The sequence below is a fragment of the Bombina bombina genome, chromosome 6 (genome assembly GCF_027579735.1).
Source record: "Bombina bombina isolate aBomBom1 chromosome 6, aBomBom1.pri, whole genome shotgun sequence".
Taxonomy (NCBI): domain Eukaryota; kingdom Metazoa; phylum Chordata; class Amphibia; order Anura; family Bombinatoridae; genus Bombina; species Bombina bombina.
The window spans coordinates 31,976,613-31,992,556 of record NC_069504.1 but is presented as its reverse complement, the minus strand read 5'-3'; positions in this window follow the sequence as shown (position 1 = coordinate 31,992,556).

Here is a 15,944-nt window from a genome sequence, read left to right as displayed (position 1 = left end):
TTTGGTACGCAAAACTACCTTATCTGCATGGAAGATGAGATAAGGGGAATCACACTGTAAGGCAGATAATTCTGAAACTCTTCGAGCCGAAGAGATAGCTACCAAAAACAGAACTTTCCAAGATAAAAGCTTGATATCTATGGAATGCAGAGGTTCAAACGGAACCCCTTGAAGAACTTTAAGAACTAAATTTAAACTCCATGGCGGAGCAACAGGTTTAAACACAGGCTTGATTCTAACTAAAGCCTGACAAAACGCCTGAACGTCTGGAACATCTGCCAGACGCTTGTGCAGAAGAATAGACAGAGCAGAAATCTGTCCCTTTAAGGAACTAGCTGACAATCCCTTCTCCAATCCTTCTTGGAGAAAGGATAATATCCTTGGAATCCTGACTTTACGCCATGAGTAACCCTTGGATTCACACCAATGAAGAAGATATTTACACCATATCTTATGATAGATTTTCCTGGTGACAGGCTTTCGAGCCTGAATTAAGGTATCAATGACCGAATCGGAGAAACCACGTTTTGATAAAATCAAGCATTCAATCTCCAAGCAGTCAGCCGCAGAGAAATTAGATTTGGATGTTTGAATGGACCTTGGAGTAGAAGGTCCTGCCTCAGCGGCAGAGTCCATGGTGGAAAGGATGACATGTCCACCAGATCTGCATACCAAGTCCTGCGTGGCCACGCAGGTGCTATCAAAATCACAGAAGCTCTCTTCTGCTTGATCTTGACAATCAGACGAGGGAGGAGAGGAAATGGTGGGAACACATAAGCCAGGCTGAAGGACCAGGGCACTGCTAGAGCATCTATCAGCGCTGCCTGGGGATCCCTTGACCTGGACCCATAACAAGGAAGCTTGGCATTCTGACGAGACGCCATCAGATCCAGTTCTGGTTTGCCCCATAGTTGAATCAGCTGAGCAAATACCTCCGGATGGAGCTCCCACTCCCCTGGATGAAAAGTCTGCCAACTTAGAAAATCCGCCTCCTAGTTCTCTACTCCTGGGATATGGATAGCTGAGAGATGGCAAGAGTGAACCTCTGACCATAGAATTATCTTTGAAACCTCCAACATTGCCAGGGGGCTTCTTGTTCCCCCCTGATGGTTGATATAGGCTACAGTCATGATATTGTCCGACTGAAATCTGATGAACCTGACCGCAGCTAGTTGAGGCCAAGCCTGAAGAGCATTGAATATCGCTCTCAGTTCCAGAATGTTTATCGGAAGGAGGGCTTCCTCCTGAGTCCACAAACCCTGAGCCTTCAGGGAGTTCCAGACTGCGCCCCAGCCCAGAAGGCTGGCATCTGTCGTCACTATAGTCCACTCTGGCCTGTGGAAAATCATTCCCCTGGACAGATGGACCTGAGATAACCACCAGAGAAGAGAATCCCTGGTCTCTTGATCCAGATTTAGCAGAGGGGACAAATCTGTTTAGTCCCCATTCCACTGATTGAGCATGCAAAGTTGCAGTGGTCTGAGATGTAGGCGGGCAAACTGAACTATGTCCATTGCCGCTACCATTAGGCCGATTACTTCCATACACTGAGCCACTGACGGCCGAGAAGTGGAATGAAGAGCACGGCAGGAAGTTAGAAGCTTTGATAACCTGACCTCTGTCGGAAAAAAATTCATTTCTACTGAATCTATCAGTGTTCCTAGGAAGGAAACTCTTGTGAGAGGGGAGAGAGAACTCTTTTCTTTGTTCACCTTCCACCCGTGAGACCTCAGAAAGGCCAGAACAATGTCCGTATGGGACTTGGCGATTTGAAAATTTGACGCCTGTATCAGAATGTCGTCCAGGTAAGGAGCCACCGCTATGCCCCGTGGCCTTAGAACTGCCAGTAGGGATCCTAGAACCTCCGTAAAGATTCTTGGTGCCGTTGCTAACCCGAAGGGAAGAGCCACAAACTGGTAATGCCTGTCTAAGAAGGCGAACCTGAGGAACTGATTATGATCTCTGTGAATCGGAATGTGGAGATAAGCATCCTTTAAGTCCACGGTAGTCATATATTGACCCTCCTGGATCATAGGGAGGATGGTTCGGATAGGACCCTGAGAAATTTGTTTAGGATCTTGAGATCCAAGATCGGTCTGAAAGTTCCCTCTTTTTTGGGAACTATAAACAGATTTGAATAGAAGCCCTGCCCCTGTTCCTCCCTTGGAACTGGGTGGATCACTCCCATAACCAGTAGGTCTTGAACACAACGTAAGAATGCCTCTCTCTTTATCTGGTTTACAGATAATTGTGACAGATGAAATCTCCCCTTTGGAGATGAAGCTTTGAAGTCCAGAAGATATCCCTAGGAAACAATCTCTAATGCCCAGGGATCCTGGACGTCTCTTGCCCAAGCCTGGGCAAAGAGAGAAAGTCTGCCCCCTACCAGATCCGGTCCCGGATCTGGGGCTACTCCTTCATGCTGTCTTAGAGGCGGCAGCAGGTTTTTTGGCCTGCTTCCCCTTGTTCCAAGCCTGGTTCGGTCTCCAGACTGGTTTGGACTGGGCGAAATTTCCCTCTTGTTTTGCATTAAAGGAAGCTGAAGCTGCGGCACTCTTGAAGTTTCAAAATGAATGAAAATTATTCTGTTTGGTCCTTAATTTATTGGACCTATCCTGAGGAAGGGCGTGACCTTTTCCTCCAGTAATATCAGAAATGATCTCCTTCAGGCCCGGCCCGAATAGGGTCTGTCCTTTGAAGGGGATGTTAAGAAGATTAGACTTTGAAGTAACGTCTGCTGACCAGGACTTAAGCCATTGCGCCCTGCGTGCCAGAATGGCAAAACCTGAATTCTTAGCCGTTAGTTTGGTTAGATGAAAAACGGCGTCAGAAATAAAGGAATTAGCTAACTTGAGAGCTTTAATCCTGTCTAAAATATCATCTAACGGGGTCTCCACCTGTAGAGCCTCCTCAAGAGACTCGAACCAAAAAGCCGCTGCAGCAGTAACTGGGGCAATGCATGCAAGAGGCTGGAGAATAAAACCTTGATGGATAAAAAATTTCTTAAGGAGACCCTCCAATTTTTTATCCATAGGATCTAAGAAAGCACAACTGTCCACGACGGGGATAGTTGTACGCTTAGCTAGGGTAGAAACAGCACCCTCCACCTTAGGGACTGTCTGCCACAAGTCCCGTATATCGACATCTATGGGAAACATCTTTTTAAAAGCAGGAGGGGGAGAGAACAGAACACCTGGTCTATCCCATTCCTTAGTAATAATTTCCGAAAACCTCTTAGGGACTGGAAAGACATCAGTGAAAACAGGCACTGCAAAGTATTTGTCCATTTTACACAATTTCTCTGGAACTACAATGGGGTCACAATCATCTAGAGTCGCTAAAACCTCCCTGAGCAATAAGCGGAGGTGTTCAAACTTAAATTTAAAGGCTGTCATTTCAGAATCGGACTGAAGTAACGTCTTCCCTGAATCTGAAATCTCACCCTCAGATAGCAACTCCCTTGCCACGGCTTCGGAGCATTCTGAGAGTATATTGGACATAGCTACTAAAGCATCAGAAAGCTCTGTATTTGTTCTAGCCCCAGAGCTGTCTCGCTTTCCTTGTAACCCTGGCAGTTTGGACAATACCTCTGTGAGGGTATTAGTCATAACTGCCGCCATGTCTTGTAAGGTAAATGCATTGGACGCGCTAGATGTACTTGGCGTCACTTGAGCGGGAGTTATAGGTTCTGACACGTGGGGAGAGCTAGATGGCATAACCTCCCTTTTGTCAGTCTGAGAAACCTCTGGTGATAAATCTTTAAATGCCATAATATGGTCTTTATAATTTATAGAAATTTCAGTACATTTGGTACACATTCTAAGAGGGGGTTCCACAATGGCTTCTAAACATATTGAACAAGGAGTTTCCTCTATGTCAGACATGTTTAACAGACTAGTAATGAGACCAGCAAGCTTGGAAAACACTTTAATAAATGTGAAACAGCAATTAAACAAAAACGGTATTGTGCCTTTAAGAGAAAAAAACTATCACCTAAACTGCAAAACAGTGTTAAAAAGTAGTAAACTCTTCAAAATGTTTATAGTGAGTATAAGGGACTAAAGCAGCATTGCACCCATTTGCAAATGGATGATTAACCCTTTAGGCCCCAAACCGGATTTGAAAAACGTAAAAAAACGTTAATAAACAGTTAATCACCTTGCCACAGCTCTGCTGTGGCTCCTACCTGCCCTTAAATGCGATTTAGGGAAGAAATAAGCCCTCTATAGTGGTCCTCAGATACCAGAGGACTCCTTTAGGGAAGCTGGATGTCTCAGTCTGAATAAGAACTGCGCATCTAGAGCACGAAAATAGGCCCCTCCCACCATGCACTCGATGTCAGAGGGCCTTAAGAAAATACTCCTAGGAGTATCTGACTAGCCATGTGGAAACTAGGCCCCCAAAAAACGATTTATCACCCTCAGAGAAAAAACGTTCTTTCTATATAACATGTAGACGTTTTGTCACTAAGAAATATGAGTATTAACATGAATATTACCCTTTTTTGTAAGCATGATCCCAGTCGTTGTCAAATCACTGCATCAGGCTTACCTCAATTATACAAGGCTCTGTCAGCATATTCTAGATCTTATCATCTCTCTAGAAATAAATATACTGAACATACCTCAAAGCAGGTAATCTGCAAACTGCTCCCCCAACTGAGGTCTTTCCCATACTCTTTAGTTATGCGTGAGAACAGCAATGGACCTTAGTTACAAACTGCTAAGATCATCAACCTCCAGGCAGATTCTTCTTCTAATTTCTGCCTGGGAGTAAAACAGTACGACGCCAGTACCGTTTAAAAATAAACTCTTGATTGAAGGTAAAAACTACACTAAGTCACCACATATCTCTTATACTTCCTATCTTGTCGAGAGTTGCAAGAGAATGACTGGGGGTGGCAGTTAAGGGAGGAGCTATATAGACAGCTCTGCTGTCGGTGTCCTCTTGCAACTTCCTGTTGGGAAGGAGAATATCCCACAAGTAATGGATGAACCCGTGGACTGGATACACCTTACAAGAGAAATAATCCGCTTCCCAATTGTCTATACCTGGGATATGAACCACAGAAATTAGACAGTAGCTGGAATTCGCTCAAGCAAGTATCCGGGATACTTCTTTCATAGTTTAAGGACTATGAGTCCCATCCTGATGATTGATTAATGCCACAGTTGTTATATTGTCTGTCTGAAAACAAATGAACGGTTCTCTCTTCAACAGACAGGTCAAATCTGAAGAGCCCTGAAAATTGCACGGAGTTCCAAAATATTGATTGGTAATCTCGCCTCTTGAGATGTCCAAACCCCTTGTGCTGTCAGGGATCCCCAAACAGCTCCCCAACCTGAAAGACTTGCATCTGTTGTGATCACATTCCAGGTTAGACAAACAAAAGAGGCCCCTAGAACTAATGATGGTGATTTAACCACCAAGTTAGAGATAGTCGAACATTGGGATTTAAGGATATAAATTGTGATATCCTTGAAAAAACCCTGCACCATTGGTTCAGCACACAAAGCTGGAGAGGTCTCATATAAAAACGAGCAAAAGGGGATCGCGTCCGATGCTGCAGTCATGAGACCTAAAACTTTCATGCACATAGCTACTGAAGGGAATGACTGAGACTGAAGGTTCCGACAGGCTGCAACCAATTCAAAACGTCTCTTGTCTGTTAGAGACAGAGTCATGGACACTGAATCTATCTGGAAACCTTGTCTGAGGAATCAAAGCACTTTATAGTAAATTGAACCTCCAACCATGTTTTCGAAGAAACAAAACTAGTTGATTTGTGTACGATTCTGTAGAATATAAAGACTGAGCTAATACCAAGAAATCGTCCAAATAAGGAAACACTATGATTACAGAGAGTAGGGCACCAAGAACCTTAGAAAAGATTCTTAGAGCTGTTGCTAGGCCAAAAGGAAGAGCGACAAATTGGTAATGCTTGTCTAGAAAAGAGAATCTCAGAAACTGAAAATGAACTGGATGAATCAGAATATGAAGATATGCACCCTGTAAGTCTATGGTGGACATATAATGCCCTTATTGAAAAAAAGGCAGAATTGATCTTGTAATCACCATTTTGAAAGATGGTACTCTTACATAATGATTCAATAAAATGTTCAAATCCAGAACTGGCCTGAATTAATTTTCTTTCTTTGGGACAATGAATAGATTTGAATAAAACCCCAAACCCTGTTCCTGAAATGGAACTGGCATGATTACCCCTGAAACTCCAGGTCTGAAACACACTTCAGGAAAGCCTGAGCCTTTACTGGATTTGCTGGAATGTTTGAGAGAAAATATCTTCTCACAGGAGGTCTTACTTTGAATCCTATTCAATACCCCTGAGAAATCTTAATCTGCCCCCTACCAGCTGAGCTGGAATAAGGGATGCACCTACAAGCGAACTTAGGGGCTGGCTTTGGTTCCCTAAAAGGCTTGGATTTAATCCAATTTGAAGAAAATTTCCAATTGGAAACAGATTCCTTAGGGGAAGGAATAGGTTTCTGTTCCTTATTTAGTCGAAAGGAATGAAAACGGTTAGAAGCTTTAGATTTACCTTTAAGTCTTATCCTAATGCAAAAATGTATATTCCCCCAGTGACTGTTGAGATAATCACTGAGAACCAAATAACTTATTACCTTGGAAAGAAAGAGATAGCAATCTGCACTTAGAAGTCATGTCAGTATTCCAAGATTTAAGCCACAAAGCTCTTCTAGCTAAAATAGCTAAAGACATAGGTGTAACAAAAAAAATGGCATCACAAATAAACTGATTAGCATGTTGAAGCAAGCGAACAACGCTAGACAAATCATAATCCAATTCTTGTTGCGCTATTTTTCCAACCAAAAAGTTGATGCAGCTGCAACATCAGCCAAAGAAAATGCAGGCCTGAGAAGATGACCCGAATATAAATAGGCTTTCTTTATATAAGATTCAAGTTTCCTATCTAAAGGATCTTAAAAAAGAAGTACCATCTTCCATAGGAATAGTAGTACGCTAAGCAAGAGTAGAGATAGCCCCAACAACTTTGGGGATCTTTTCCCAAAACTCCAATGTAACTGTTGGCAAAGGATACAATTCTTTTTTTAAAAACCTTTAAAGAAAGAATAAAAGAAGTACCAAGCCTATTCCATTCCTTAGAAATCATATCAGAAATAGCACCAGGAACTGGAAAAGCCTCTGGAAAAACCACAGGAGGTTTATAAACAGAATTTAAACGTTTACTAGTTTAAATATTAAGAGGACTAGTCTCCTCAATATCCAATATAATCAACACTTCTTTAACAAAGAACGAATGTACTCCATTTTAAATAAATAAGTAGATTTGTCAGTATCAATATCTGAGGAAGGATCTTCTGAATCAGATAGATCCTCATCAGAGGAGGATAATTCAGTATGTTGTTGGTCATTTGAAATTTCATCAACTTTATGAGAAGTTTTAAAAGACCTTTGCGGAATGGCAGACAAAGCCTTCTGAATAGAATCAGCAATAAATTCTTATAAATTCACAGGTATATCTTGTACATTATATGTTAAAGGAACAGCAACAGGCAATGTACTATTACTAATGGACACATTCTCTGCATGTAAAAGTTTATCATGACAACTTATTACAAACCACAGCTGGAGATATAATCTCCACAAGTTTACAACAAATGTACTTAGCTTTGGTAGAACTGTTATCAGTCAGCAGGGTTCCAACAGTGATTTCTGAGACAGGATCAGATTGAGACATCTTGCAAATGTAAGAGAAAAAACAGCATATAAAGCAAAATTATCAAATTTTCTTATATGGCAGTTTCATGAGTGGGGAAAAAATGCAAACAGCATAGCCCTCTGATAGAGAAAAAAGGTAAGAGGCATATAGGAATGGGGTTTAAAATAATGAAAATATTTGGCGGCAAGTATGACGCACAAACAAACAGAGAATTTTTTTTGCCGCGAACAACATCCGGAAATGACACATTCGCTTAATTGAAGACGCAACCTTGTAAAAGGACTCGGCGTTGACAAAGACGCCGGAAATGACGAATTTGCTTCATCGAACATAACTTTGCGCCAAAAAAATCTCGCGCCAAAAATGACGCAATATACCTTGGCATTTCGTGCCCTCGCAAGATTTATTCTGCCCATGAATTTAAAATGACAGTAAATTGAAAAAGACTATACCCTGAAAAGCGCATATCAACGTAGAAATCTTAGCACAAACTTACTTCACCACCTCCATAGGAGGCAAAGTTTGTAAAACTGAATTGTGGGTGTGGTGAGGGGTGTATTTATAGGCATTTTGAGGTTTGGGAAACTTTGCCCCTCCTGGTAGGATTGTATATCCCATACGTCACTAGCTCATGGACTCTTGCCAATTACATGAAAGAAATAAGGTTATGTATTGTACATGTGCTTGAGTTACAGCTGTATGCATTAATCAGCTTCTCTGTATGCACCTAGATCAATGACAGGTACATGCAGAAAGTACATATTTTTAAGTACACAAAGCATGAGCTATTTTACATACACACCGACACACACACCGACACACACACCAACACACACACACAAATATATTATTATTATTATCGGTTATTTGTAGAGCGCCAACAGATTCTGCAGCATGTGTGTGTGTATAATATTGGCTTTCTAAGAAGCTCCTTTGGCTGAGGGGTAACAACTCTCTAGCTGTCATTAGTTTGCTGTACCTTTTCTATCTTATTATATATCCTCATTAAAATAGCTCATGCTTTGTGTACTTAAAAATATGTACTTTCTGCATGTATATATATATATATATATATACATATATATATATATATACGTATATGTATATATATATGTATATATATATATATATATATACACACACACACATACACACACACACATATATATATATATATACACACACACACACACACACATATATATATATATATATATACACACACACACATATATATATATATATATATATATACACACATATATATATATATATATATATATACACACACACACATACATGCATACACACATAACATACACACAAATATATATATATATATATACATACACATAACATACACACAAATATATATATGCATACACACACAACATACACACAAATATATATACACAGACACAACACACACACACACACACATACAAACTTAGGTAACTGAAGCTTATGTCAGTGTGACTGTGTGCTATAAACATTAGGAACCCACCCACAGCAAGTAAGAATGAAATGGTGAAACAAATGGTTTTAAAACTCTTCATTCTCAGTAAGATAAGAAGGCTGCTGGTTTAACAGTCCCTACTGGAATTAGGAAGGTTAATTAGCAGAAGTGCATGGTTTCCAGCTTACAGTTGTTTTAGAGAAGCACAGATCAACTGCTCAAACAGGCTGCCCAGATTTATTTGCGGAGATGACTGTCCATAAAACTCACAGTTCTGTTAGAGAAGTGCTGCAGCACTGTGCACACTTTGATCAACAGGCTACTTAGATTTATTTGCCGAGGTGACAAATACAAGTGCCTTGCTATCGCCTCCCATCAGAATAACCTCCATGCAGTCCCTTGCAAACACCCTTATCAGCCTCTTTCTGTTACTGTTTCATGCATAAGTTGGAGCTTGTAATTAGCCAGAGAGGTATAGAAGACACTGCTATTTACAATAATACCTGTCAACAGGGCCGCCATCAGGGGGTGACAGGGGTGACTCCTGTCAGGGGCCCAATGGGCCAGGGGGGCCCCATGAGTCAAGAACTTTAAAAAAAAAAAAAAAAATTATATTTTGGCAGCCACCAGTGGGTACTACAGCAGAGTGCTAATTGAGCATGGGAAATGTTAGTACAAGGAGTAAAGTATTAGCATTTGAGAGTATTTCTGAGTGTGCACTAAACCACTATGCACAGTGTGAGACAAACTTGGCACTTTGTTTGTACATTGTGTGCCTGAGTCAGACGGCAGATCACTTTCATTTGCAGAGGAGGTAGGACTTACTTAGAAAATGTTTTTTATTTCTTTGTGCAATTTCGGATTGTAACTTCAGTGTGGTAGTAGGGATCTTTTCCAGATAAGCCCCGCCAAAAAGGTAACCCCCGCAACCCAAAAAAGATTATAAAAAAGAGGATATGAAACTTGTACTTTTAGTTTTTATTGAAGAGGGTGTAATGAAACTTGTACTTTTAGTTTTTATTGAAGAGGGTGAAATTGGGACATGTCATTAATAATTTGCATGAAAAGGTCCGTATTTCGGTACCTTTGCCTCCAAACGAACTTAAACAAGTAGCTGTCCACTAAAGATCGGTGTGTGCCGCATTGGCGCTTATTCTGCATCTTGTAGACATGCCAGAAAGATTCGATGGTTTGTGTGTGAGCTCCAGTCGTTGGATCCACAAAGTTTTCGGTATGATTAACCGTTTGATGAGTATAATTCATGCAAATCATTGTTTTAATTAAAAAAACGTATTGCTGTCTCCTTGTCATGAATCAGAGTCGAAAGCGTCAGAAAGTTCATTTCAGGATTTACGTCCTAATGTAGAAAAGAGGCGGATAAGGACTTGTTTTTATGGCGCGCGCTAAAATATTCAAATGTCTAGACATCAGAAATAGGTCAAGGTTGCGTGCGTGCATTAAATTGGAGCTGTTGTCAAAAGTGGGGCTTAACTTTTCGCACGTGCACTTTTTGCATTAGACACTCCTCTGGAAAAGATCCGGTAGTAGTTGTATGGTGGAGCCAGGGGTCCATAAAAACACATTTTTTTAGCCGCAGTTCATTTATGATTATTTGACAATGCTATAGAAATTCTATATTTAAAACCATGCAGGAATTTTTCCTCCTCAATACACAAATGGTAGGTGCCCTTTTGGCAGATATGCATTTATATATATATATGTTATACTCTCAGACTAAGGCCTAGATTTGGAGTTCGGCGGTAGCCGTCAAAACCAGCGTTAGAGGCTCCTAACGCTGGTTTTGGCCGCCCGCTGGTATTTGGAGTCAGTGATTAAAGGGTCTAACGCTCACTTTTCAGCCGCGACTTTTCCATACCGCAGATCCCCCTACGCCATTTGCGTAGCCTATCTTTTCAATGGGATCTTTCTAACGCTGGTATTTAGAGTCGTTTCTGAAGTGAGCGTTAGAGCTCTAACGACAAAACTCCAGCCGCAGGAAAATAGCAGGAGTTAAGAGCTTTCTGGCTAACGCCGGTTCATAAAGCTCTTAACTACTGTACCCTAAAGTACACTAACACCCATAAACTACCTATGTACCCCTAAACCGAGCTCCCCCCACATCGCCGCCACTCGATTAAAATTTTTAACCCCTAATCTGCCGACCGCCACCTACGTTATACTTATGTACCCCTAATCTGCTGCCCCTAACCCCGCCGACCCCTGTATTACATTTATTAACCCCTAACCTGCCCCCCACAACGTCGCCGCCAGCTACTTAAAATAATTAACCCCTAATCTTCCGACCGCAAAGCGCCGCCACCTACGTTATCCCTATGTACCCCTAATCTGCTACCCCTAACACCGCCGACCCCTATATTATATTTATTAACCCCTAATCTGTCCCCCTCAACGTCGCCGACACCTGCCTACACTTATTAACCCCTAATCTGCCGAGCGGACCTGAGCGCTACTATAATAAAGTTATTAACCCCTAATCCGCATCACTAACCCTATCATAAATAGTATTAACCCCTAATCTGCCCTCCCTAACATCGCCGACAGCTACCTTCAATTATTAACCCCTAATCTGCCGAGCGGACCTCACCGCTATTCTAATAAATGTATTAACCCCTAAAGCTAAGTCTAACCCTAACACTAACACCCCCCTAAGTTAAATATAATTTACATCTAACGAAATAAATTAACTCTTATTAAATAAATTATTCCTATTTAAAGCTAAATACTTACCTGTAAAATAAATCCTAATATAGCTACAATATAAATTATAATTATATTATAGCTATTTTAGGATTAATATTTATTTTACAGGTAACTTTGTAATTATTTTAACCAGGTACAATAGCTATTAAATAGTTAAGAACTATTTAATAGTTACCTAGTTAAAATAATAACAAATTTACCTGTAAAATAAATCCTAACCTAAGTTATAATTAAACCTAACACTACCCTATCAATAAAATAATTAAATAAACTACCTACAATTACCTACAATTAACCTAACACTACACTATCAATAAATTAATTAAACACAATTCCTACAAATAAATACAATTAAATAAACTAGCTAAAGTACAAAAAATAAAAAAGAACTAAGTTACAGAAAATAAAAAAATATTTACAAACATAAGAAAAATATTACAACAATTTTAAACTAATTACACCTACTCTAAGCCCCCTAATAAAATAACAAAGCCCCCCAAAATAAAAAATTCCCTACCCTATTCTAAATTTAAAAAGTTACAAGCTCTTTTACCTTACCAGCCCTGAACAGGGCCCTTTGCGGGGCATGCCCCAAGAATTTCAGCTCTTTTGCCTGTAAAAAAAAACATACAATACCCCCCCCCCAACATTACAACCCACCACCCACATACCCCTAATCTAACCCAAACCCCCCTTAAATAAACCTAACACTAAGCCCCTGAAGATCTTCCTACCTTGTCTTCACCATCCAGGTATCACCGATCCGTCCTGGCTCCAAGATCTTCATCCAACCCAAGCGGGGGTTGGCGATCCATAATCCGGTCCAGAAGAGGCTCCAAAGTCTTCCTCCTATCCGGCAAGAAGAGGACATCCAGACCGGCAAACATCTTCTCCAAGCGGCATCTTCGATCTTCTTCCATCCGGAGCGAAGCGGCAGGATCCTGAAGACATCCAGCGCGGAACATCCATCCGGACCGACGACTGAACGACGAATGACTGTTCCTTTAAGGGACGTCATCCAAGATGGCGTCCCTCGAATTCCGATTGGCTGATAGGATTCTATCAGCCAATCGGAATTAAGGTAGGAATTTTCTGATTGGCTGATGGAATCAGCCAATCAGAATCTAGTTCAATCCGATTGGCTGATCCAATCAGCCAATCAGATTGAGCTCGCATTCTATTGGCTGATCGGAACAGCCAATAGAATGCGAGCTCAATCTGATTGGCTGATTGGATCAGCCAATCGGATTGAACTTGATTCTGATTGGCTGATTCCATCAGCCAATCAGAAAATTCCTACCTTAATTCCGATTGGCTGATAGAATCCTATCAGCCAATCGGAATTCGAGGGACGCCATCTTGGATGACGTCCCTTAAAGGAACAGTCATTCGTCGTTCAGTCGTCGGTCCGGATGGATGTTCCGCGCTGGATGTCTTCAGGATCCTGCCGCTTCGCTCCGGATGGAAGAAGATCGAAGATGCCGCTTGGAGAAGATGTTTGCCGGTCCGGATGTCCTCTTCTTGCCGGATAGGAGGAAGACTTTGGAGCCTCTTCTGGACCGGATTATGGATCGCCAACCCCCGCTTGGGTTGGATGAAGATCTTGGAGCCAGGACGGATCGGTGATACCTGGATGGTGAAGACAAGGTAGGAAGATCTTCAGGGGCTTAGTGTTAGGTTTATTTAAGGGGGGTTTGGGTTAGATTAGGGGTATGTGGGTGGTGGGTTGTAATGTTGGGGGGGGGGGTATTGTATGTTTTTTTTTACAGGCAAAAGAGCTGAAATTCTTGGGGCATGCCCCGCAAAGGGCCCTGTTCAGGGCTGGTAAGGTAAAAGAGCTTGTAACTTTTTTAATTTAGAATAGGGTAGGGAATTTTTTATTTTGGGGGGCTTTGTTATTTTATTAGGGGGCTTAGAGTAGGTGTAATTAGTTTAAAATTGTTGTAATATTTTTCTTATGTTTGTAAATATTTTTTTATTTTCTGTAACTTAGTTCTTTTTTATTTTTTGTACTTTAGCTAGTTTATTTAATTGTAGTTATTTGTAGGAATTGTGTTTAATTAATTTATTGATAGTGTAGTGTTAGGTTAATTGTAGGTAATTGTAGGTAGTTTATTTAATTATTTTATTGATAGGGTAGTGTTAGGTTTAATTATAACTTAGGTTAGGATTTATTTTACAGGTAAATTTGTTATTATTTTAACTAGGTAACTATTAAATAGTTCTTAACTATTTAATAGCTATTGTACCTGGTTAAAATAATTACAAAGTTGCCTGTAAAATAAATATTAATCCTAAAATAGCTATAATATAATTATAATTTATATTGTAGCTATATTAGGGTTTATTTTACAGGTAAGTATTTAGCTTTAAATAGGAATAAGTTATTTAATAAGAGTTAATTTATTTCGTTAGATAAATATTATATTTAACTTAGGGGGGTGTTAGTGTTAGGGTTAGACTTAGCTTTAGGGGTTAATCCATTTATTAGAATAGCGGTGAGCTCCGATCGGAAGATTAGGGGTTAATAATTGAAGTTAGGTGTCGGCGATGTTAGGGAGGGCAGATTAGGGGTTAATACTTTTTATGATAGGGTTAGTGAGGCGGATTAGGGGTTAATAACTTTATTATAGTAGCGCTCAGGTCCGCTCGGCAGATTAGGGGTTAATAAGTGTAGGCAGGTGGAGGCGACGTTGTGGGGGGCAGGTTAGGGGTTAATAAATATAATATAGGGGTCGGCGGTGTTAGGGGTAGCAGATTAGGGGTACATAGGGAGAACGTAGGTTGCGGCGGTTTACGGAGCGGCAGATTAGTGGTTAAAAAAAATATGCAGGGGTCAGCGATAGCGGGGGCGGCAGATTAGGGGTTAATAAGTGTAAGGGTAGGGGTGTTTAGACTCGGGGTACATGTTAGGGTGTTAGGTGCAGACGTAGGAAGTGTTTCCCCATAGGAAACAATGGGGCTGCGTTAGGAGCTGAACGCTGCTTTTTTGCAGGTGTTAGGTTTTTTTTCAGCTCAAACAGTCCCATTGTTTCCTATGGGAGAATCGTGCAAAAGCACGTTTTTGAGGCCGGCCGCGTCCGTAAGCAACTCTGGTATCGAGAGTTGCATTTGCGGTAAAAATGCTCTACGCTCCTTTTTTGGAGCCTAACGCAGCATTTGTTTAAACTCTCGATACCAGAGTTAAATTTATGGTGCGGCCAGAAAAAAGCCCGCGGAGCGTTAACAGCCCTTTTACCGCCGAACTCCAAATCTAGGCCTAAGATTGCTCAGTGTTTGAAATGAGACAGGGTTAAAACTGTTCAGTTTACACTACAGCTGACTTAATTTTGAAATACATACCAACAAGCCTAAATCCTGCATTTAACCAGATCTAATGGTATGAGTACCACAGCTTATGGTTCCACCAAGACCATATAGAGTACAGCATTTTCAAAATCCATAAGTACAGCTGACAGATAGGAACATTTGTACACTATATTTGAAGTGGTGCTCTTGGTTGGGGAAAATGGGGGAAAATCAAACAAACATATGTCAACCTTTTAAAAGTACTTTTCTTCATCTAGCCATCTACCCAGATCATTAATGTACAATTTTAAATTTACAGAATTATTTTTGTTTGCACATTTACAAATATGATTCTTTAAAAAGTGATCTCTTAATTTCTGCAATTTTTTTTATCATGCATGTCCAACACTGTTGATTTAGGGGATGCAAGGTGCATAAATGTTTCCTCCTGTGAGTGTTTCTGTGGGTGTCTGTGTTTATGTCTTTGTGCTTTGGTTTGTGTCTCTATGAGTGTGTATGTATTTTTTTCTGTGGGTCTCTCTGTGAGGGAGGGTGGGTGTGTATGTCTTTGTGCATTTTCTGTGGATGTCTGTGAGGGTGTGTGCATATGTCTTTGAGGTTTTTCTATGGGTGTCTCTGTGAGGGTGTGTGTATGTTTGTCTTTGTCTATTTTCTCTGGATGCCTCTGTGAGGGTGGGTGTGTATGTCTGTGTTTTCTGTGGATGTCTCTGTGAGGGTGTGTGTGTATGTATGTCTTTC